This window comes from Armigeres subalbatus, chromosome 1 (assembly GCF_024139115.2).
Source record: "Armigeres subalbatus isolate Guangzhou_Male chromosome 1, GZ_Asu_2, whole genome shotgun sequence".
Classification (NCBI taxonomy): Eukaryota; Metazoa; Arthropoda; class Insecta; order Diptera; family Culicidae; genus Armigeres; species Armigeres subalbatus.
The window spans coordinates 292,530,328-292,554,762 of NC_085139.1; the positions used below are offsets into that span (position 1 = coordinate 292,530,328).

At 41.5% G+C, this 24,435-nt stretch overlaps 2 protein-coding genes and 1 pseudogene across 7 annotated transcripts in view; 2 read left to right on the forward strand and 1 right to left on the reverse strand.

The window, feature by feature from the left end:
• Positions 1 to 4,484, forward strand: part of LOC134219203 (glutathione S-transferase theta-3-like) — a 7,366-nt pseudogene extending 2,882 nt beyond the window's left edge.
• The window catches only part of LOC134215807 (post-GPI attachment to proteins factor 2-like), a 405,279-nt gene that overhangs the window by 126,472 nt on the left and 254,372 nt on the right, over positions 1 to 24,435 (reverse strand). The gene's annotated exons all lie outside the window — the stretch shown is intronic.
• The window catches only part of LOC134207723 (histone deacetylase 6), a 287,433-nt gene that overhangs the window by 38,598 nt on the left and 224,400 nt on the right, over positions 1 to 24,435 (forward strand). The gene's annotated exons all lie outside the window — the stretch shown is intronic.

A 24,435-nucleotide genomic window follows, 5' to 3' on the forward strand; every position in this document is an offset into this window, starting at 1 on the left:
CCCATACAGTTTCGCTACATATATTATTTCCCATACAGTTATGCTACCCATACAGCATGCGAATATGCTATCCATCTGTATAACGTGTGCTACCCACACCATGAACAATACATGTGCTACCCACATGCTCCATGTGCTACCCACATGCTATATGTGCTACCCGCATGCTCCATGTGCTACCCACATCTCCATGTACCATCAACATGATCCAGGTGCTACCCACCGTCATGCATTATCCATTCAATAACTATTAACTACATGCTCTACGACTTGATAGTAAATTTTATCATAACTAATCACTGAAACAATCCACTTTGGAAAACTTAGCAAGTTTGATCTTTCTTCCCATGGCGTAAAACGAAATCGAGAACAAAACATCAATACAATACTTCACTATCTTTTACTTTTGATGCCACCACACGATAATAAAATATCAAACTCGAACAAATTTCTAGTTCCACCAGTTATGACAGTATGACAACGGCTAGTTTTTGTTTTGTTTACGCGTAAATATCCGCAACTCAACGTAATCGCAAGACGAAGATTAAAACAAAGCAAACACACAATAATAGTCTCCACAAAGGAAAAAATAGCGCTTACATAGATCCAGCCTACTCAAAATGAATCTAACCTGAAAGTGAAAAACTAGTCCAATTTGAAAACACAAGTTGCTCTGCCCTATGCAGCGCTGGTCCCTTTTCTTTCCGATTCAATGTTCATTATTATTTTGCATGATACTATCATTTTGTGATGCAGTTAATATATATCCACTTATTCCATCACACTTTCTTTTTCTAGTATATCTGGCGATTTTTCCACTTTACTCACCAATTTTCAGCGTCGTCGCCATTGTGCGTGTGGGCTTTGCTGTCTCATGTAAACGCCTCGTCGTGCACGATCGCGCATCATCATAGTTCTCATATCTCTATCACTAATACATATACATACCAAGCGTAAACCATCAGTTCGTAACCAAAGTATCTAACCGCAGGTAGTGTATTCGTTAAGATGTCAGACCGGTTGGAATATCACTTCAGTACACTATGGCAGAAATGGCCCAATAAATAGAATGATGTCTTGTGCACAGCCTTATGTGCCGACACCTTCCTGAAACAATTTTAAATACAGATGGCAGTGATATATTGTAAAAACAAGGCCGAATATATTCAATTACTCAACGCAAAGTAATTTAACAATCAACATAAATTAAAAATATTGCATGGGAATTGTTGGTTAATTTACTTTCATCAATTTAAAAGTTATGTGATATCACATATCTTATCACGGTTTGCGAAACCGTCGAAAACAACATCAGATATACTTAACTGGAGCGCGGTAGATTGACATGTTCAAACGTGCTCACATATTGGACAATGCACGATATGGCGGTACATAGCCGCGATCGTCATTGATGATGATGCATTGGCGCATATGTATGGACACTAAGGAAAGAATTTGTTTGGGTGAGGAGCGCGAAATTTTAGCCAAAATAGTAGAGACAATAAGAGTCTTCATTGAATCTACATACGTATACAGGTGTATTGATATAAAGGGGTTTGTTGCCCAGTATGAAAAACAGAGAGAACATGATTTTGTTCTTACCATAAACTTGAAAGGAAATATTGATATTGGGGTCTGAGTGGTTCGGAAAGGAAGACGACCCGAAGGAATGATTCTTTTGGAAAGGGAATTTAATTCAAAGCCCAGTTGAAAGAAAGAGATAAATATTGATTGATTGATTTTAGAGTATACTTAAAATCAAAGAGTAATACAAGCGTAACTGTCAATAGCTCGCGGTATGGTGCGCTGTTTTACAAGAACCCATGCTGGGTTCGAATACAGATTAAAGTGAAGGTTTCACACTCCGTTGGTTTAGTAGTATCAAGCATTGAAAATTTGGACTTGTAGACATTACTCTGAGACAGTAATGTTCAAGTTTAGTGTAAAGAAAAAGGCAGGACTTAGAGATACTGATTTTATACAAAAGATATATGAATTAATACATTAGTAAATTAGAGTAGCCCTTGAATGTGTGCTCGAAATAAGAGAATTTTAGAGAGTGGAAAGAAAAGAATTTTTCCAAGAGAATTTCAAAGGGACATCCAAAAAGGGGCAAAGTTTCGTAAAGTATGGAAGTCAATATTAAGGCTGAATTAGCTAATTTATGACAAGAAATTAAATAACTATTGTATAAAATTTGAAAAAGTTGTTTCGGAATTTATGGATTTTTCAAATAAGCTGATTAAGCATTTCGTGCAAGAGAACTTTAGGGAGCATCCATAAAGAATGCAAAGTTGAGTAATGAATGGAAGCTAAAATTGAGGATTTTACGAAGTTAAAATTAAAAACATATCTGAACAGATAAATGTGGGATGAAGAAAATGATTACGTTATTTAAGGATTCTCGAACTTTTCGTGGGGTCCAAAGTCCAGTCTGATGCAATTCATGAAATCATTATGAAATTCAGAACTCGGATTGACTATCTGTGCGCTTTTCCAAGCTCGGGTCAGTCCCAAATATTCAGCACACCTTTATTGAATTCGGCGCTTTCTAGGTTTCCCTAGGCCTACCGAATACTCCAATTGAATGGGTTTCCTAGACACCTCGACACTCGTGACTAGTGCACGAATCGAGATCTAAGTTTAAATTAATTCTTCTTGAAAAAAAAAGTGAACAGTTAAATAGTCCGTCGCGGTAAAATCGAAAATCGGTGTTAGAGTCTCAGAATAAGTATCGAAAAAAGTGTTAGAAACTTGTGAAAACTTCATACGGAAAATAATCGAAATCCGTTGAAATGGATAATATTTGAGTTTAATTCTAGGAAAAAGTGTAATTATAAGAAACAAGTGTTACATAGTAGAAGAAAAGCAATTAAGAACTAAATAGTGTTACATAAATAAAAGGTCTTATTCAATCGTAATTGAGTGTTTGAACTAAAACCCCGAAAACCAGTGCCGCGCCGTCGGCCCCAATTACTATATCGTGGTAGAAGCGTCTTAATATTCCGCTCGGACATTTCCGTTCGCTTCACTTGTTATAATGCACATTGGAAACAATTGATGTATCGATGAGTAAAACCGATCTAAAATTTCAAAAAAGTGTTCTTCTCTAGACAAGTTAGGTATTTAATGACTGAACTACACATAGACTAGATAATAAGTATTTATTGTAGTAAGTATAATTGGTCTACATTTGATTGACGGCAAATAAATTAATTTCAAATTACATATTTTCTCGATGTGTGTCCTTCTTACCCCGGTTGGATTTCTTGCCATGCGCATTGTTTTTCAATTAGAAAAACATCCAAAATATATGTTTATATTTTGTTCATTTTTTTATTTGATTCATATCAACATTCATTTAGTTTTGTAGTCAGTAATCTACATTACATATTGCGTACGATAAACGTTGGATTTAGTGGTGCCTAAAGCATGTAATCATTAAAATGCATGAGTGATCTTCTTGCCCGGTTTCCTACGGGTGGTTATCTTCTCGGTGTCGATCTTGCCCGTCATCCCCTATAACTTTTCAACACAGCACCACCAGATGCATTCGCGCGCAGCCGCGCTGTTGCCATCTAGCGGCAGAGACTGTGCGTGAAATCACTGTTTTCAACATGGTGAAGTATAGGAAGTATATTTTAAAATGCTTTTAAAATGTTATTAACAGTGATATGTTGAAAACTTTTAAATATATAATTAGAAATTTGAAAACTACATGTTAGGCTCCTCATCTACACATGTTTTTTAATCAAAATAATTCAACTTTCGTGTTACCTATATGAAAGTAAATTAAATTTCTAACCCAAAAAAGTGAACAATTTTAGGCTAAAATGTGTTTTAACGCTTTAATAAGCATTTCAAAATTGACGTCCTATCCCTTGCTGGTGAAATAAAAAGCATCAGCCGGCCCCATTTTGTTTTCTCGCTTTCGTCAGGGCCAATTTGGGTTGTTTCGACCAAAGTCTCGAGTGGGTAAACAATTCTATGCTTGACTAGTATCATATGCGGAACGATATTAAACACTCCTTGCTATCAGTTCTCTCACTTCACTCTCGCTATTATTCGCCTTATTATTTAACAACAAACAGCCCAACAGCAGGCGCGCAAGACTCATTTTTGCTTCCCATCATCCAGTTGTCAGTCGTATCGCCTATTCAGTGTGTCACAATCGTCGTCGGCGCCTGGGATCGGCGCTATCGCTGCTTTCAATAGCCAATATATCCTACATACCCATTTTAGTAACATTTCCAAATTTTACCAAACCACACAAACAGAGTTCCACCGTTACAACGCGGAGAGGTGCCCAGAAAGCCAAAATCAGCACCCGGGCCCAGCAAGCGGCGGAAGCAGCAGAAGCCACGAGCGACGGAACAAGTTCTACGGACGAAGGCCAGACCCGATCAGCAGGCCAAAAGCAGGCACATGAAAATGTCCTCCCAAACGGCGGATTGGCACGGGCCAGACCGAACGGGCCCAGCTAAAAGACATCTACGGTAATGCGCTGTCCTCGATGGAGCTGGTTCGCGGCGAGACGGGTCTGGTGTACGACGAGAAGTTTGCCGAGCACTGGTGCCTGTGGGACACCGGGTATCCAGGTGTCGGGCATTCGGGTGTTGGAACGGTGCCGCCAGTTGGAACTGTCGATCGGTGCCGACAATTGCACCGAGAATGGCGACGGAGGAGAAATCCTGACCAAGCACACGCCGGAACAGGTGGAGATTCTGCGACGGACGAAGGGTAGCGAAACCTGGAACAGTTGGAGGACTCTCACATTACGATGCCATTTTGTACGGTATTAGGGGATAAACTAATTGCGCGTTTAAAATTGTGGTTGAGAGATATGGAGGCATAATCAGTATTGTATGAATCATAATTTATCTCTTTTGTTTGACGTAGGCTTCGTACGATTGTTCGCTGTTGGCTTGCGGGATACCATTGAGCTGGTGGATGCCGTCGTGGCGGGACGGATTCATAATGGAATGGCCATTATTCGTCCGCCGGGGCATCATGCCATGAAAGCGGGTACTGGGTCTGCTTTTCAATAATGTGCTATTGCTGCTCAACATGCGTTGGACCGGTTGGGCTAAAGAAGATTCTGGTGGTCGACTGGGACATCCATCATGGACAGAGCAGCGGATGTTCTATAATGATCCAAGGTAAATGTAACCTGTAACACAGTTTTTTTATGTCATCGTTTTGAATTAATTCCAGGGTGCTTTACTTTTCTATTCATCGATATGTATGGTGGCCAAATTTAAGAATCGGACTTCGACTACGTTGGAGAAGGACCTGGATTGGATATAATTTCAACGTCCTCTCAACCGAACTGGTATGACGAATGGAGATTATTTGGCCATTTGGCGCAGATTCTGATGCCCGTTGCGATGGAGGTAATTTAAACTAAATTTGTTCAAAATTTATTCAATGTCACGTAATCTATGGACCAGCTTCTTATGCGCATCAAAGGGTCATAAAGCAATTTGATCGTTACTGGGTGGCGAACGTGATAATGTTCGTAGCAAATACAGGGTGACTTGACTAGTGACTTTGTAACACCGAAAGAAGGTTCCTAGATATACTCAAAGTAATAACATCAATTGCAATTTAACGACGCTTTTTAAGGCTTGAATGTTTAGAACTTCTCATATGATGGAAGTGGGAAAGTTCTGCAACCTAATTTACGAAGAGAAAAAAATAGGAATGGTTTTTGTACTGATTCTAATCTTTCTTCGTTTTCTATTGAAAATCAAGACCGGCAATATTTTAATGTCGACCTTACATAAACAATATACTTACAATATACGTTTTCATTGTGTAATGGATCATGGAAGTTATAGCAGAGACGTTTTATAAAACCCATCATATTATTCATTATATTTTTTTTTCATTTGCCCTTTGGTAATTTTATTTATCTTTTGCTTAAATTTGGTGGTCCTTCCAACAGTTGTTTAACAATGCTTATCATATGTATTGCACAATTTTGGCATCGAGGAAAAAAACTAGAGAAAAGATAAGCTTTTAATAAGCTAGTAGGTATCACAGTAGTTATGGGAGAGAAATATGCTGCACTAATAGATTCCAGGATATCGCACAGCTTGTCCAGAACTTTGGCGACAGACGTAGGATCCAGTCATCGATGAGCTCGGTGGAGATCTTCAGTTGAATGGAAGGGATCTAGGTCCAATATCATTCTCAGGAGGCAGTTTTGCCTTATTTGAAGTTTTCGACGATGTGTTCTTGCACAGTTTGACCAAGCTGGATACCCGTACGTAATTATCTGACATATGATTGCTTTATACAGTAGCAGTTTGTTTGAGATACTCAGTCGAGAGCGCCGAGAGATCATCGAGTACAAGCTTTTGATAGGTTTATCACTTCTTAAAAGAACTTTGAACGTGGGTCTCATATTCACTATCAGATACTAGTGTACCGTAGTTAATCAGGAGGTGAACCTGGACAACGTAATCGAGACGACCGTAAATCGTTCCGCGGAATACTTTCGGGTTCCGGAGAACTGTGAAAACGCGAAACTGCAACGAGGAACCTTTATTTATGTTTGTTCATATACAAATGTACATGGGTTTTCAGAAAATAAATTGTTGGTTGGCGCCGAGGGTCGACGCATGTATGAACTTAAACATCTACCCGCCTTGAGGCAACGGCTCAAACAGGAAGCGGACATAACTTCTGGACGGAGCTGCCTCTGCGCAGCGTAACGTTGCGAACTAATCCTTGTTGATCTGGATGTACAGCGACAATGCGAGCCAGCTCCCATGCTGACGGCGGACAATTATCGTTTTTAACGAGAACGAGTTGTCCAGCATTCAAATTTCGAACCTTGGTTCCTGGAGGAACTTCCGGAGTAACTTTCGGAGAATTCCTGGAGGAACTTCAGGAAGAATTCCTAGAGGAACTTCGGGAAGAATTCTTGGAGGAACTTGCTGAAGGATTCCTGGAGGAACTTCCGGAGGAATTCCTGGAGGAACTTCGGAGGAATTCCTGGAGGAACTTCCGGAGGAATTCCTGGAGAAGGAACTTCCGAGGAGGAATTCCTGGAGGAACTTCCGGAGGAATTCCTGGAAAGGAACTTCGGAGGAATTCCTGGAGGAACTTCCGGAGGAGAATTCGGAAGAACTCCGGAGGAATTCCTGGAAGAACTTCGGAGGAATTCCTGGAAGAACTTGGAGAATTCCTGGAAAGAACTTGAGGAACTGGAGGAATTCCTGGAGGAACTTCCGGAGGAATTCCTGGAGGAACTTCCGGAAGATTCCTGGAGGAACTTCGGAGGAGGATTCCTGGAGGAACTTCCGGAGGAATTCTTGGAGGAACTTCCGGAGGAGATTCCTGGAGGAACTTCGGAGGAATTCCTGGAGGAACTTCAGCAATGCGTAACTAGTTATATCACTGAAATGCATGATTTAACGAAATTTTAACCGCTTATCATACTTTTCCGATAAATAATTTATTAATTAATAGTTTGGGCAAAAATACTAATCGATTTAGTGGACATCCTTAGATATTGTGGTAATCAATATTTTGATTTATTTCCCTGAAACTACGTTATATGGCCGGCGCGTGGTGTTCAACCTTATTTTTCACAACATTTGACCATAAAAATCGGAAGCGCACTTCTTTTCAATCGTACTGAATCGACAAAACAACCTCAAATAAAATATTATTTTGTTGTCATCGTCATAATTTTCATCAATAATCCATTTTGTTATTATTTTTCTGCAAAGATTTGTTTCTCTTTTTAGCAACATTTTGACAGCTGCCGCAAGCCAAATTCCCTTTTTGGTAAGTGAGCATGATATGAAAGAGGATTTGATCGCCCACGGTTGCTACTCCGTTATTGCCAGGTCAGCTGTAATTACATTGACAGAGAACCAACAGATGAAGTTTTCAACTAACATCAAATTCTAATGTAAAAGAACTGGTGACCCAAAAATAAGTAATACCAGCGCCGGCCGTGTCCGGAACGCAGGTCAATTTGAGGAATCGGGTAGGAAAATGTTGACATGATACTCGCTTTGATAGAAGCCGACGAGTCATCTGCACTTCCACGAGAAATCACTGGGATGTTGGATATATGGGGTAGGTATTGTGGCAGGGTTCGTTTTGGTAAACGGTATGCCGTGTATAGCGTGTAGTTTGATCAATTCAAAACATAATCGAACGAACACTAATTATTTGAATTACCGACCGCACTAAGCAGAACAAAATTGTCGATGACCAACCAATCTCTCTGCTAACCGCACAAAGCAGAGCATTCGATGACCGGCCGATCGTTCTGCTTACTAACGCGAACTAAATCTTCACTTTCTAATTAATTTATTCACCCGCACAAAGCAGAACAACATTTCGATGATCGGGCGATCGTTCTGCTAACCGCACAAAGCAGAGCATTCGATGACCGGCCGATCGTTCTGCTTACTAACGCGAACTAAATCTTCACTTTCTAATTAATTTATTCACCCGCACAAAGCAGAACAACATTTCGATGATCGGGCGATCGTTCTGCTAACCGCACAAAGCAGAACAAATTATGTGATGTCCGGCCGATCGTTCTGCTTACTAAATAAATCACGACTGTACGTGACCTCTGAATGCTGAACATTTGTCTTTCAAGCAACAAACAAACATGATCTACTTTTTTACTCAATTCCGACAGAAAATTTGATCTTCTAAATAAACGTCTCTGAGTCATGTTTTCAAGTACAGCATTGCGATTAATAAAATCTATTCACATATCGACCGCACAAGCAGATCAAAAGCTTTTGATTCTCGCGAACAATCTGCATATCTTGTCTTGTCTTAGCACATGCACAGCCAGTTTTGAAAAGCTGGAAATGTCGGTTGTATCCCCGAGCATTTTCTTGTCTGTATTAATACCTGTAGCATATCATAAATATGACACAAGTATTAAAACGGCCAGGCACACCATGCAGGCTTGAATTTGGGAGAAAATCCAGAGCTCCCGGGCAATCAGATTATTTAGTAATACATAACATGATTAACGAAGAGTTTTGAATCTTCGAAAGGAAGAAACGGGGACAGCCGTACCAACCGTTTCACATTCAGGGGGAAAGATGATTGACGAATCGTTGGGAGTGACTTTGAAGAAGATTAATGTACACTCCATAGGTCCTCGACGTCCTGGGATGGGACACAGTTTTTAGTCTAGTGCCCTGGCTTATACACTGATGGGCAAAAGTACTGGCATAAATTCAGATAGATTACTATGAAAGCATGACGAATATGTACTTATGTACATCAGTGTACATATAGGCCTAGGTTTAAGCGCCATTACTCGCTCTCTGGAACGAGACAAAGAAAAAGAAACAAAAACGATGAAAACCAAGCAAAAACTCAAGACGATAAAATTATACCAAATTTTTACTTACATCTCCATATTTTCCGTGCTTGGAAGAATTTTTTTTTATTTTCCCGTCAAAACACAATTTGTTGAAATGGATTACCACAAATTTTCGCGAAAAGTGAATGAGGAATGAAAATGAAGAAACGGAAGAAAAATCATCAAGAAAGCCGATTTTCCTTTATCTCCCAGGATCATTCAAGAGATATTGGTAAAATATTAATAGGTGTAAATCAAATACGTTAACATTAATATTTTTTACAAAATCGGGCAATACTGAAACCGTTGATTCGCCTTTATCAATGAAGAAGTATTGATTCAATAAGTGTGACAGATTAAGCCTGATTGAGCAACATAACTAAATCAAAGCAAAACACGGGATATACTAGATGAAAATATATCTTGGGGCTATGTTTGGTTCGACATCTACTTGAACTAGCCATATTAGTTATAGCTAAGGGAAAGTGTCTGTTCCTTATGCAGCTATGCGCAGAGTTTGTAATTTTGTAAGTGGAATAATGCCGTTACCTGCTGAGGGAATGCCTGTCAATCTCGATTGAAGAAGCTCAAAGTCCTTCAAAATAAGTGGCGGAAAATAATGAATAATCTACCCTACATACACGCCACATTGGATCTGTACTCGAATAGATCTCACAACATACTTTCAATTTATGAACTGGTAGAATTTCAAACGTGTACAATTGTTCTTGATATTATGTTAAGTACATGTTACCACATATAGCGAATTGAGACATGCCAATCAACTCGTGCGAATAAGATCACACTCTGTTCTTGGTCACTATCATTAGCGAGTCACTATCACAAAATATCATTAAGCTGTGTGGAATATCTGCAAATCCAGTGTTCATGCATTTTAAAAGCCTAAAGCGGTTTCATCTGAAACCGTTTTAGCATTAATAGTCGTGTTCATTTCAAATGTAATCAGATTCAAATTATGTTTGTTTTAATAAATTTCTAGAATCGCTCAAAGGGAATTAATTTCCATTGGGATTTCACGAATAATTATGTGTACCGCTGCCTAAAATTGAGGTTATTTAACCTAAAGATGGATTGTACTCTAACACAAACTTTGCAAATTGACGCACTCCAAGAGAAAGGCAAATGAAACAAAATGGGAGAAGGTTGATTTGTGAATCCGTGTGAATTTATCTCAGTACTATACACACATACATTAAATTGAGCAAAATATGCAGATGGAAAGTTCTAATTAAATTTAAAATAGCATGAAATGAACTCACCGGATAATAAAATGATCCTGGATATGCGTCCAGCGGAAATATTTCGTATATCAATATTGCTAAAAATTCAATAGCACATTCGAGTGGCATAATCAGGAACACCAGGAACGGAAACAGTTAAACTACGCACCGTCCATTTCCGATATCTACCTGATCTTCGTCTAAATGCGGTTGATGTTTGAGAGACAGCAGCAAATGAGAGCGATATAGCATCCGAAAATCACTGGTTTGGAAAATCATTCAGAAAACCATAATTTTCACCCGCGAATATGGTCCGAGAAAAGCACTAGATAATAAGATTTGACATAAACTGCAACGGAGCATTTTTTCGTCCACACGCGAGCACAACATACTTCGATCTCTCATTGATTATGCATATGTGCAACATGTGATAGATTTCCCAAATTCCCTTTTTTGCGGGTGGTTTAAAAAGAGTTTCTAAATGCTCTTATGATAGGTTTATAGTGGTTATCTGGAGAGGGCCACTTGGCAATATCTTACTCTTATAGTTATCATCAAAAGGTTTCCGTGTATTACTCGGTTTTATTGTTAGATCTTATAAATAGATCTTGAAAACCATTCTTAGAGCAGAATAAAACTTAAAATGTTACTTGGGCTGCTCCATCTGGAGCACGGCTCCACCATCTAGAAGGACCTGATTCTGATCATCGTCCAAAGCGGGCGGAATTCCTGGAAATCCGGAAGAAGGCTCTAGTACTCTACCAAAGAAGAACCGTGCTCCTGTACTCAACGGGGTGAACTATCCGCCCATCGCGACTCCCCGTCGAGCGATTCCAATCCTCTCACCGTTGCAATTGCACAAGCGACTGGCAGCAGCAGCTGCGTCGGCTCAAGCTCTAGCACCGCCGGCTCCATTCAACAGCTCCCTCCTCCTGGATTCCTTCGGCTGCCGGAGAACAAAAATTTCCCATCGGGAGAATCTGCTCCGCTCTACACTCAACTGCAGCCGATCTTTGCACAGCTCTCCACTCGGCTGCGCGGATGTAAAACCCGTTTCGACCAGATCCCCAGACAACCAGAATGCATGCATAATAGAATTGTTTTTCTGTTATGCGATGCCTATGCACACAAATTTCATCGCTTACCAGTCGCGAAAACGCTTTTTGCGTACAAAAGTGGAGGCGATATATGTGTATTTCTTATCCGACGTTGAACGGCAGTGTATGCGATATGCACGATTTTTATGCGAGTTTGTTCGTTATACATTGCGATGTGGTTTGTGATTACAAACTCTGTTTGACAGATAATCCGATTTCGTTTGAGTTTGTTTGCAGGAATATGCGATGTCAACATATGAAGCTGGAATAAACTCGCAAAATAGCATACTGTGCGGGAAAGTTTATAAATAAACTGATGAGCTTCGCACCACAATGCGATTTTGATGAAATTTGGATCGGTAAACGATTTTAATCGTACATTCTTATGCGATGTGTGGTTGTCTGGGTCTTCACTCTTGGCATGTTCATCATTGAAAATGGCTGCTAGGGTGGCTCTGGTCAACTGGAACGTTTGCTCGCTCAAGAGCAAAAACATCGAACTGGCTGATTTCCTCGAGAAGAAGGAGATCGACGTGGTGTTCATCAGCGAAACGCACCTAAAACCGGAGGTAAGCGTCCACATCCCGGACTTTCGTATCGTGCGTCTCGACCGGCCGACCAAGGGAGGTGGTGAAGCCATGCTCTTCGCTACCACATCAACTGTCGTCTGCTGCCGAGCTTTCAGATGAGTACCATCAAGTATATCGATGTCGAGGTTACTACCTCTGTCGGCACAATTACGCTCTTCGTGGCGTACTGCCCAACTCAAGCCAAAGCTGGCGATGGTTCATCGGTCGCCCTTCGGAGGGACATCGTCAAGCTAACGCGGAGACAAAGTCAGTATATCATTGCCGGCGACCTGAATGCCAAACATCAAACTTGGGGCAACACTCGCGTCAATCGAAATGGCACCATCTGGAGCAACAATATGGAGGAAGGCCACTACTACGATCCTGAGCCCGGATTCATTCGGCTGAGTTGGTCTGGCGTCCATTTAACAATCGACAGCGCTCCTCGGTCAATCGGCATCAGCAGTCCCGGCGAAACTACCATCTTGTCGACTGGAGCCGGTTTCAAAGGAGTGTGGACGACAACATCGACTACCAGCGACGAGCAGCTCCACTCCATCCAAGAGGTGATCTCCCAGGCCCGTGAACAACATGTGCATAAAGCGCGACAGGTAAGCAACACCTCAACCATTGATTTGATCCGTTTGCTAAATGTCACTTGCAGGCAGTACCAGCTTACTGGACTTCTCGCGCATAAGACACGTTGCAATTGCTTGACAAAAATCATCCAGACCAGAGTGGTGGACCTCAGGAATAGTGATTTAACGTTATCTATCTTATTCCCAACGACTTCTCCGAGGAGTTGGAGATCTCAGCTGGTCGATTGACGGCCTATATCCTACCAGGATACCTGGTTGGCTACTGCGTCGATACACCGTATTGTAGAGCTCCATAATCGTCGGTCATGGAAATAGAGGTAATAAACTATAGAGGACGCTTGTCGCTGTCGTCACTGGCGAAACATCTTTTGCTGGCGAGGATAGGGCACTAAATGTCAACAAAGGAAAAATCAGAACGTTTTGACAGATAGGTACCCAACATGTTTGGGGACGATAACAAAGGGAACCGCAGCGACAATCGTCCTCTATAGTTTATTACCTCTATTGTCATGGACGATGTTCCTTCAGTTTCCCCGAACATTCAGGGTCCCTATGTCGGATTCGACCGCGTGCAGTCAGCGTGTTCGTGGCCTTCCACGAAGTCGCGGGCCCTATCTGGTTCTCTGTTGAATATTGTTTTCGCTATTCTTTCTTCCGACATTCGCACTAAGTGACCAGCCGTATTTTATATGATTTACAATATTTTCTTCTTTGTATACTTGATACAGTTCATGATTCATGCGTCGGCGCCACACACCATTTTCTAGTTTCTCTCCGAGTATTGTACGCAGCACTTTTCGCTCGAAAATCCTGAAAGCTCTCCGGTCTGCCTCTTTTAATATCCATGCTTCATGTCCATAAAGGGCCACTGGTAGAATCAGAGTTTTGTACAGAGCAATTTTCGTTTCCGTCTGCATGTTGCGGGACCTAAGCTGGTTACGCAATCTGTAAAAGGCCCTATTCGCAGCAGCAATACGTCTTTTCACTTCACGGGAAACGTCATTGTCACATGTTACAAGCGTTCCAAGGTAAACAAATTCTTCAACAACTTCAAACACATCCCCATCAAGCACTACCTCTGCACCAACACCACTAGGTCTTCCCACATCTCTACCTGCCACCATGTACTTGGTCTTGGTAGAGTTAATGGTTAAGCCTATCCTCGCCGTCTCCCTCTTCAATGGGACAAAAGCCTCCACTACTGATCTGCGATCGATTCCAATAAGGTCGATGTCGTCCGCAAAGCCCAGGAGCATATGCGACCGTGTGATGATGCAGAGCCTAAAATATTCAGCTTCATGAAGCAACTTCAGTCCGAATCCGAGTCCGAACAAACATCGCATGATTATTCAAAACTTAGAATGACATAGTCAGAGGACTACTCCACTAACTCATTTATTCGACTATCACTGAATGTGCTTACTATGTGCAGAAAAAAAAACATAATTAGCATTGCTTATATTGATGTTTACCGTTGAATGTGCCTCGCGGATGAAAATCAGATTCAGTTCTATGTGATAAATTACTTTACTCATTTAAAACCTGTTCACATTTCAGATAATTTATCAATTTGTAGAATGTGCATAAATATTCAATGACTAATATTCAACTAAATATTGACAGTCCAGAGCCGACTTTGAATGTGTCTGAAAGTGAGCTGACAAGTGAAGAAAGGGGGACTTCACCAAAAAATTTCGTTTATTTTACACTCTGGATGATAGTGCCGTTCCTCTGCACGCCAGATCTCCCAATAGCGCCCTCGAGTGCAATGTTGAACAATAAATTCGAAAGTGCATCACCAATTCGTCTAAGGTCACAAACTTCGTCTGCAATACGAATACTTGATTTCTAGCCTTCCAGCGTTGCACGTATTAGTCTAATAAGTTTCGCCGGAAAACCATGTTCGGACATTATCTGCCACAGCTCATTTCTCTTCACTAAATCGTACGCTGCTTTGAAATGAATGAACAGATGGTGAGTCTGCAAGTTGTACTCCCGTAATTTATCAAGGATCATCCGCAGGCTAAACATCTGATCCGTCGTTGATCGACCCTCACGAAAACCTGCCTGGTATTCGCCGACGAAGGACTCCTCAAGCGGTCTCAGTCTGTTAAACAGGATACACGACAGGAAGTGTGATCCCTCTGTAATTGGCACACTCTAGTCTGTGCCCTTTTTATACAGTCGCGATTCGCTGGTTGGGCCCCCCGACCCAACTAACAAATTCGGTTTTTTAGTTGGGCCAACTGACAGTCATTTAAACACGTGTATTTCGACTAGAACATCACAAATGATGTCCAGTGAAGCCCAATCCCGTTTTCCTTGTTTACATTGAATTTTGACGTACGGATGATTTTTAGTTAGGCCATGGTCCAACCAGCGGAGGCTCAACTAAAAAGTGACCAAAGTGTTAAAATCCCAACCAGCGAATCCCGACTGTTGGGCATATGAGGCCATCCAACCAGCCGGCAAGCAGTTCTTCATCCTCCCATATTTTCTGGATAATGTGGTGGATTGATTGATGCAGCTGTTCACTTCCGTGTTTGAGAAGCTCGATCTGGATCTCGTCCTTCCCAGCAGCTTTACTGTTTTTCAGCTCGTTTAGAGCCTTCTTAACTTCGTCCAGCGTTTGTGGTTCTACAGCTTGACCATCGTCGACTATGTCCATCCTGCTCCTTAATACACCTTCATTTTCACCGTTCAATAAATCTTCGAAGTGCTCCTTCCACCTGGCTGCCACCATTGTTTTGTCTGTCAGCAAATTCCCCTCTCGGTCATTGCACATGGCGGGCACTGAAGCAGTTGTTGCCTTTTTTCTGCGGTGGATTCGTATCTCTTCTGCCCTTGCTACACTGCACCGCTCTCTGTTGGAACGGGTACGATCCACTAGCATTCGACTCCTTGCACCATTTTTCTCGTCCGTCACTCGCTGGCATTCCTCATCAAACCAACCATTTCGTTGGCGTCGCTGTGCAGTGCCTAACACTTCCTGCGCTGTTGTAGCTTCGTGGATATTTTCCCACAATCTGTTGACGTCGCCAGATCCGGTGGCATCTCCTATTCGCTCGTCCAGCTTCTGGTGGTACTGTTCAGCAACTCCTTCAACTGACAAGCGTTGGATATTGACACGAATCGTTCTATTGTTTCGTGAATTCGTGACCCTGGAAAGTCGCGCCCGAATTTTCGCAACTACAAGATAGTGATCCGAGTCGATGTTCGGATATATAATATCTAAAAAATATCTGCTTGCTGCATCTTGGAAGGAACGTAGATGATCTTGATGCAGCCTTTCTCCAAAAGCTCCCGTACGTAGAAATGCTTGACATCAACATGTTTCAGTCTTTGAGATTGGCCCGAGTCTTTGGGATTGGATGCAATCTTGATTGCTGACTGATTGTCCTCGAGGAATAGAGTTGGTTCACTTGACGACCACCATAAATCACGCAAGACACGAGTAAGCCACTGACTGTGGCACGCAGCATTGCATAGAGCCACCAATTCGGCTTCAGTCGACGATAGAGACACCGTCGGTTGCTTCTTAGATGTCCAACTGACGCTTGAGCCGAATACCTTGAAAAGTGCTCCTGATATCGATCGTCGATCTACGGTGTCACTGGCCCAATCAGCATCTATATAAACTGCCAACAGGGACTCATCAGCACTGTCTTTGTAAATCGAACCGAAATCAAGCGTCCCTTTTATGTATCGGAGAACTCTTCGTAGATGTTTCCAGTGCTCATCGGTTGGACAAACCTGAAATTGGCAGAAGTAGTTTGCGGTTGCAGCCAAATCCTGTGTCGAAGTAAGCGATGCATACATAATGCAGCCTACCGACTCACGGTAGGGTTTCGAAGTTCTTTCGGGCTCTTCTCCTTTCGCTAATTTCAAATGGTTTTCCATCGATGTCGATATCGGACGGCAATCATCCATTTGGAAGCGGCGCAGGAGACTTTCCATGTAATGGCGCTGACTGATACGCATGGTCTTTTTTTTTCCACGTCTCTGTCGATCTTCATCCCGAGAAAATTACAGACTTCTCCCAAATCGACCATCTCAATTTTTCTCGCGAGGCATGCCTTCACCGTATTTACAAGCTTTTCTGACGGACTAACAACCAGCACATCATCGACGTACAGAACCAAGATGACCTGACCTTCCGGAACCACGGACGTAGAAACAAAGATCGTTGGAGCTTCTCTTGAAACCTACACGGAAGAAAAAAAGTACCCAGCGTTGACGACATATAAGATTTGCCTTCTGACTGAAGCCTTTGGCTGCTGCATATAAATTTCTTCCGCCAACTTGCCGTTTAGGAAAGCCGTCTTTACGTTGATGAATTGATGAACGACCATTCCTTCGCGATTCTATCGCCAGTACTGCTCGCAGCGTGTCCAGCCGAGCTACCGGTGAATAGGTTTCCGAATAGTCAAAACCACGGTTCTGGCTAAATCCTCTAGCACCTAACCAGCTTCGTCAAGGTTCATGTATCATTTCGCTCCAACGAATCCATTTCCTCCTTCATTGCCTGTCGCCACAAGTGCTCATCATCTCGGTTTGACAAGCCCGACAATGATGCTGGTAGATCCTCCACAAATGACAAAGCATTCAAAGCAAAACTAACACAATCCATTTCATAGTCCGCATGCCATACTGGTGCACTGCGGTCACGAACTGATCTTCGCGCCGACAAACCTTTATCATTCTGGCTAGAATCATCGTCCACAGCATAGCATAGTTAAGGTGTACTTCGTAGATTAGACACTAGTGATACTCATGTTTTTCTTTTGAAATCCTTATTCAGATTGCTATCAGAAATCAAGGTGGGTGTGGTCCATGATTTCAATCTAGGATGAAAATCACAAAAGCATGAGGACTTCTACTCCTGGCCACGCCCATCTTCACCGCAACTTGGGAGGGGAAGGAAGTGTTGGTGTAGTACTTACTTAACGAGAGGCCTCCGACTCAGCGACACCCTCATAAGTACCACGGAGTTGGATATTGAGGAAGGTATTCGTTGGGTCAGGATATGTCTGTAGCTGACAATGTGACCGTGGTAGATCTTACACCGTAACACAGCACGCAAAGGTGTCTACCCAGCGTTACGGGGTCTGTCCAGTCTGTCCAGGGTCTGTGTTTCGGGACGTGTACGTATGCGATACATCCAAACGTTCGCAGCCTTGACACATCCGCTCACCGTCCATCCCACAGCTCAGCAGGAGTTTTATCCGAATCGACTCTCCATCTTTAGCAACCGCAATTTCAACAGGCGTCTCTAGTGGCTTTGACTCCACAAAAAGATCATCATCCTTGACCAAATGGTCAGAACATCCTGAGTCCACAAACCACTGTACACGCCGTCGTTCGGAAATTTCACTTCCAGTGGGCAGTCGGAAAGTTTGTACCCTTCTTCCAAAGCATTTAAATTTCTTCTTATTCTTCTGTTGATTCCTCGAACCGGAAAAGGCCGCACCATCCGATTTTTGAGTAACCAACTCGACACTTGTTCCTAGCTGCTTTATCTTCTCGTCCAACAGGCGGCACTTGACAAATTCCAAGGACAAGTTCTCCTCCGGCATTGTTTCGAATGCTGTCGAGACGGAGGAATAAGCCGGCCCCAGCGTGAATAGAAGCTGACAAACAACATCTAAATCATCAAGTACAGCTCCTATTCCACGATATTCTCTCACAAGGCGATCGAGTTTCAAGAAGTGGTCCTTCATTGCGCCGGATTCGAAACGCAATACCATCATTTGACGTTTCAAATGCATCCGGCTGGCGATGCTTTTGCGTTCGAAAACGTGCGTCAAAGCATCCCAAATCTCCTTAGGCGTACCTTTCTCCTGTATATACTCCAATTGCGAATTGTGGACACGGGACACCAAAAAGGATTCACATTTCCTATCCTTCTTTAATCTGGCTTCACGTTTGGTCTTCTTGTCTCTCTTGACATCCGCAGAATCGCCCGCTTTCTCAACCACCTTCGACGCATTCTAGAAGCTCTTTTTCTTCCAATAGCACCGGCATCCGAAACTTCCACGCGGTGAAGTTTGTGCCATCAAGCAAGGGCAACAGAAACCGTTCGTGTTTTTCGTCATCCACCATCTCGGCACTTTTTCCACTACCAATACGCGACGCGCAACAACTGGGACCCGTAACCTGAAGTGTTATTATGGTCGGATCGGGACAACATCTCAGGGGACAACGGACACGACAATAAAACCCGGAACAGACCGCATCGTGCTTTCGTGCTGTGCGGTTCTTTCTCTTTGCGGAAGGAAGTTTTTAATACTACCCGAAGCTATTTTAATTTCAACGGTGCTTCTTAGCGCTATTTCTACCCACTGATCCCGTTACGATCTTTGCAAGGACCCGTGCCTTCGTTTTACGTTGGACCCGTTTGCGGAAGTAAAATTCCGACAAGCGGTGGTAATCCTGCAGGGACACCGTTCTGGGAAAAAAACCTCTAAGAAGGTCACGTCTCCACGCTCAGCAATGAGTATTAATAAAAACAAGAGGAAGGAGGAGTCTCTGAATTCTCCACTTCCTTCAAAGAAACAAGGTTTCAAGACCGTCCTGCCCAAGCGCGGAAAAAATAGAAGGAAGCTGGAGACTTCAGATATTCCTTCTAAATCTAACGTTGACATTAATTCTTTCTCCCCATCGAACTGAGCAATCAGTTCGATTTGATTAATAACGAATTTGAGGAAATCGAATCTACCTCTAGCCCAGGTGATTCGATTCATGCGAAGAAACAACGGATTCCGCCAATTGTGGTATCTGTTGCCGAGTTTTCTGGCTTTCGGAATGAAATCTTGAGTAACCTTCGGGGATCAAGGTTTCATTACAGATTGCCATGAAAGGTGACTGCCGCGTTTTGCCGGGATCCTTTGACGATCGCAAACGTCTTCTCCAGTATTTAACTGAGAAGCGCCATAAATTCTTCACATACGACGACAAAACTGAGCGATTGTTCAAAGTCGTCTTGAAAGGTCTGCCCAGTGATGACAAATCACTGGATGAGGTTAAATTGAAATTTCTGAATTACTTGGATTTTCACCAGTCCAAGTAATTAAGATGAAAAGAAATCCCACTCTGGTACTTCCCAAAGGGCATTTTCTCAAGAATTTTATTTAGTTCATTTTAACAAAAGTGAACTAAATAATATGAAAAGTTGGAAAAGGCCTGTATTATGTCCCATGTCCGTGTTACATGGGAACATTTCCGCAGGCCTGGGGAAATTCAAAATCCCACTCAGTGCCGTAAGTGCCAAAGTGGGGTCACGGAACCAAACATTGCCACATGGATGCTAAATGCATGATTTGTGGTGGAACCTCTCACGCCAAGGACGCTTGTCCTGTGAGAGAAGATTCCAATAAATTTAAGTGAGCAAATTGTGGGGGTAATCATAAATCCAATTTCTGGGAATGCCCTTCACGCAAAAAGTTTTGAATTCCGTGCAAAATTGATGACAGGGAAATTCCAATCGGATCCCAGATTCGTCGGGTAGAAATTTTTCAAACGCTCAAACTTCGAAACCAGTTACCGGTCGAGCAATTCATACCCACCACAATTCACAAACAAATTTTGCCGCTCGTCAACGGGTCGCAAGCACTTCAGTAAATTCCAATTTTCGAATGTACCTACGTATGCAAACATCGCTGCTGGTAGACAAAATTTCTCTTCTCAAAATGAGGTTTATACCCATGTCCCAACGGGAAATAATGGTCATGTTGCTGATTCAGGTAGCATGACTGCTTCGATTTGATTTTTAACTGAACAATTGCATCACATGATTGATGCAATGTTCAAAAGCAAATACCATTCCTGAAGCTGTTCAGGTTGGTATAAAGTACACACAAAAATTGTTATCGGACTCCGTTTCAATGGATCCAAATAATTGTGTGAAAGTTCTAAATTGGAATGCCTGCTCTCTAAAGGGTAAGGAAGATGAATTATTCAACTTCCTAACAGTTCATAATGCATATTGCCATTATAACAGAAACCTATTTAAAACCAGGACTCTCCATTAAAAGAGATCCAAACTATTTTATCTACAGAAATGATCGTCTTGACAGCGCCTGTGGTGGGGTCGCCATTGTTATCAATAGACGTATCAAACATAAATTATTTTCTTCATTCAAAACCAAAGTTTTTGAAACCTTGGGAGTTTCTGTTGAAACAAATTTTGGAAAATTTTCCTTCATTGCAGCTTACTTGCCTTTTCAATGCAATGGGCAGCAAAAGAATTTGTTGAAAGCTGATCTTCAAATTCTGACTCTAAATTCTTCGTAATTGGTGACTTCAATGCCAAACACCGTTCATGGAATAATGCTCAAAGCAATTCCAATGGTAAAATTTTATTTGAAGATTGTTCTGCGGGATATTATACTATTCAATATCCCAATGGACCAACTTGTTTTTCTTCCAGTCGAAATCCTTCTACAATTGATTTAGTTTTAACGGATTCAAGTCAGCTGTGTGGCCAATTGGTAACTCATGCTGACTTTGACTCTGATCACCTTCCTGTGACATTTGAAATCTCACAAGAAGCCATTTATAATCCAATCAGCTCTACTTTTAATTATCATAGAGCTGATTGGGATTTTTATAAAACGTATATCGATAGGAATTTTGATGTTGATATTCCTCTCGATACCAAAAGTGATATTGATAATGCTCTCGTATCTTTGACAAATTTAATAGTCGAAGCCAGAGGCATTGCAATTCCTAAATGTGAAATTAAATTCAACTCCATTATTATTGACGACGATCTTCAGCTACTGATCCGTCTTAAAAATGTGAGGCGAAGGCAATACCAAAGAACTCGCGATCCTACTTTAAAAGTTATTTGGCGAGATTTGCAAAATGAAATTAAAAAACGTTTCGCTATTCTGAGAAATACCAACTTTGAGAATAATGTCTCGAAGTTGGATCCCAGTTCGAAACCCTTTTGGAAATTAACGAAAATTCTTAAAAAACCTCAAAAGCCAATTCCAGCGCTTAAAGAGGGAAATAAAATTTTATTAACAAATGGCGAAAAGGCTCAAAAACTTGCTCAGCAGTTCGAGAATGCCCATAATTTTAGTCTAGGTCTCACTAGTCCAATTGAGGATCAGGTTACACGAAGCTTCGAAGACATTCTCAACCAAGATAATGTTTTTGACCCTTCGTTGGGAACTAATTTGGATGAAGTGAGATCTATTACTAGAAAATTTAAAATATGAAAGCCCCGGGTGATGATGGTATTTTCTACATACTTATCAAAAAAACTTCCTGAGAGCTCTTTATCCTTTTGGTTAATTTATTTTAACAAATGTTTTCAATTGGCATACTTCCCAGATAAATGGAAAAACGCCAAAGTTGTTCCAATTTTGAAGCCGGACAAAATCCAGCTGAGGCTTCTAGTTATCGCCCAATCAGTTTGCTTTCTTCAATAAGCAAACTGTTTGAAAAGATTATTTTTAATAGAATGATGGTTCATATTAATGACAATTCTATTTTTTGCTGATGAGCAATTTGGTTTTCGCCATGGGCATTCAACCACTCATCAGTTATTAAGAGTTACGAACTTAATTCGGCTCAACAAATCTGAAGGATATTCGACTGGAGTTGCTCTTCTTGATATAGAGAAAGCATTTGACAGTGTTTGGCATGAAGGTTTGATTGTAAAATTGATGAATTTTAATTTTCCTCTGTACATTATTAAACTGATCCAAAATTATTTATCAGATCGCTCACTGCAGGTAAACTATCAGAATTCTAAATCTGATAGATTACCTGTTAGAGCTGGTGTCCCCAAGGCAGCATACTGGGGCCCATATTGTATAACATTTTTACTTCTGACTTACCTGATTTACCACCAGGGTGTCAAAAATCTTTGTTTGCAGATGACACAGGTCTCTCAGCCAAAGGGCGAAGCCTTCGTGTCATTTGTAGTAGATTGCAAAAAAGTTTGGATATTTTCTCCACTTACTTGCAAAAATGGAAAATTTCCCCGAATGCTTCCAAAACTCAGCTTATAATTTTCCCACATAAGCCGAGAGCTTCTTATTTGAAACCTTCTAGCAGACATATTGTCACTATGAATTAATTGGTCTAGCGAAGCTAAATATTTAGGACTTCTGCTAGATCAAAAATTAACTTTTAAAAATCACATTGAAGGCCTTCAAGCCAAATGTAACAAATATATTAAGTGTCTATATCCACTTATAAACAGAAAATCAAAACTTTGTCTTAAGAACAAACTTTTGATTTACAAACAAATTTTAGACCAGCCATGTTGTATGCTGTGCCAATATGGACTAGTTGCTGCAATACCAGAAAGAAGGCACTTCAGAGGATTCAAAATAAAATTTTGAAAATGATTCTGAAGTTACCTCCGTGGTATAGTACCAATGAACTTCATAGAATTTCTAATATTGAGACATTGCAACAAATGTCCAACAAAATAATTTCCAATTTTAGACAAAAATCGTTGCAATCTTCTATTGCAACGATAAGCTCCTTGTACCCTTAGTATAAATTAGGTTAAGTTTAGTTTAAGTAGAAAACATTGTAATTCCTACATGGTTTAATTCAACCAGAGGAAATATCGTAACTGCCAGAGGCAATTGAAATGTATTAATAATATCTAAATGCGTAACATAGCAAATAAGGATGATAGTGTTAAGAAAACACGGAACACCTAGTCTAAGAGATAAATGCATGTATTAGATAATTAGCAAATAAAATTAGTTAAAAAAAAAAAAAATAAAAAAAATAAAACCCGGAACATTTACGGAGCTAAAACAAAACGTGTTCTTTATTTACTGTTGAGTGCTGAGATACAAAGTTGAATAAAAACATAAAAGCACGATATGTTTGACAGTTACAGAGTTCATAATCGTAGTCGAGAAATATACTATCGGTGGGGGCACAAAGCAGGGTTTGCAGACTTAACAGGAATGAAGGCTTTCCGTACCAATGACAGGGCTGCTTCCACACTCACGCCGAGCTTCTGCAGCTCATGAGCCAGGAGCCCCACACGTGCGGGTCCATTCAAAGTTTTCACGTTCCAAGATCCGACTTCTCAATTGTTGTCCTTTATTCGTTGCCGGGTATGTTGCCGTTGAATCAATCCGTTTGCTCTACTTTTGCCTTTCTTGGTAACTGTAGAATTTTCGGTAGGTTACCTTAGCAGAATTGCGCTACCTAGATCGCGTGGAAGGGGCTCCCTTCTCGATGCTGACATGGTGCATCGATGCTGACATGTAACATGGTGCCCCTCGCTGGCACTCGGACGATGATCAGCCGCCCATGGGGAACAGACGCAGTTGTGAGCCACTCCTAACATGGAGAACAGACGCTCGATCAGATTTGCACCTCCGGAGAGGAGAAAATCCCCCCTTCCCTATCAGCATACGACCATAGTTCCCACTGGGGTTGGTTACCCGATCTTCCCTAAAGTTGCTCGTATCCCGGCCAGCGCCACGAGGAGGTAGGGATAGGAGTTCCTGGGTAAAAGCCTAAGGGCCGCAAAAATGGGGTCTATCGTATTCCTTCGGGTACGCGAAGTACCAATGGTACGCTTTA